The sequence below is a fragment of the Echinops telfairi genome, unplaced genomic scaffold (assembly GCF_000313985.2).
Source record: "Echinops telfairi isolate 266 unplaced genomic scaffold, ASM31398v2 ScPeMD7_9;HRSCAF=40, whole genome shotgun sequence".
Classification (NCBI taxonomy): Eukaryota; Metazoa; Chordata; class Mammalia; order Afrosoricida; family Tenrecidae; genus Echinops; species Echinops telfairi.
The window spans coordinates 17693295-17694631 of record NW_022103906.1 but is presented as its reverse complement, the minus strand read 5'-3'; the positions used below and the strand labels follow the sequence as shown (position 1 = coordinate 17694631).

Here is a 1337-nt window from a genome sequence, read left to right as displayed (position 1 = left end):
TAAAGGGTCTTGGATTATAAATTTAAAAGGAATGACTTTAGAAAAATAATTCTGGAATAGTCTTCCTATAGTCGAGTAAACTCTTAGAACAGCTGAATATGTAGGTCATTGAATGTTATTTAGGTTGGTAATTAAGTCACTAGACGAATCCACTAAGTTTGAAAGAAACGATGTGTTGATTATCAATGAAAACTCAGAAAAAGTCATGCTCAATTTTTAAAATTATTAGGCAGAAGCCAATCGTTGACCTTCAAGTATAATAACTTCAAGACATGATCAAAAAGAATCTTTTAATTTAATATCAATTGAAGTTTTTTTTAATACTGTAAATAAGAGTCAAAAACTCAGCCCACATTGTTAGAACTAGAGGTAGCTGATTGAATGATTATGATTACGTATGACAGGTACTTTGCTGCCTCGTTCCATACATGTTTATATTTGAGTCTCAAAGTAGCCTATGGGGTGAATTTTGTTATCACTATTTCAGAAATGAGTAAATGAAGGCTCCCCTTACACAATTTTTTTTTCTTTTCTTTTTTCAGGGGAGAGCGCGAACATAGTCCCCCACTACCACAAATTATGCAGTCGAGTTTCCCACATTTGGGGAAATCGCAGGGGTCAGCACATCCGGAGTGCAATGGATAAGCCTCGCCCTGGGAAAACCACCTTCATGATCATGGTATCTCCCCTGCCGGGTAAGTAGTCCCCTTATACAATTTTTAAAGAATAGTAGAAGGTTTTAAACTTGTCTATTTAAATCCATAAATGATCAGAGGCTGCGATTTGGAAGACAAGCCCCCATGGTGGAAGCAGCATTAAGCAGAGGACAAGAGTCAAAAGGCGTGAGAGATGAAACCTGTCTTCATAATTGCATCGTGTTTAGAGTCGTGAACCTTGCAAATGACCATCCAAAGCTCAGCAATTTGACTCTATTCACCTGGAGCAGCAGCAGAAGAAGCAGGGTCAGAAATAGGTGGAAGATATGGACTATGTGACTAATTGCCTTCATGAACAACTGCCTCTTTGCCGTGAGACTAGGGATGCCTGGTTACCATTACTGGCTGGGTAGTTCACTCAACGAATCTATAGAAGACTCCTGATCATAATGGGGGAGCTGCATAATATAATTTCAAATTCTAATGGACTCTAAACTTTATGGAGCCATCGAGAGGGAAAAGATCAGTCCCTGGAACTATTGCCCTGAGATAATTTTTAAACCTGAAATCATCAATATCTCTTGAAATCATATTAAAACGAAGCAATAGTTTAATTTGTTGTTTTTGTTAGGTGCCCTGGAACCCATTCTGACCCACATCAATCATATGCACAAGAAAATG

General features: G+C 38.0%; 1 non-coding gene across 1 annotated transcript; it reads right to left on the bottom strand.

Moving 5' to 3' along the window:
* Positions 1–539: 539 nt before the first annotated feature.
* On the bottom strand, positions 540–703 carry LOC115868373. The gene has a single exon (XR_004045548.1). It is a non-coding gene; the product is annotated as a U1 spliceosomal RNA (small nuclear RNA).
* Positions 704–1337: the final 634 nt, after the last annotated feature.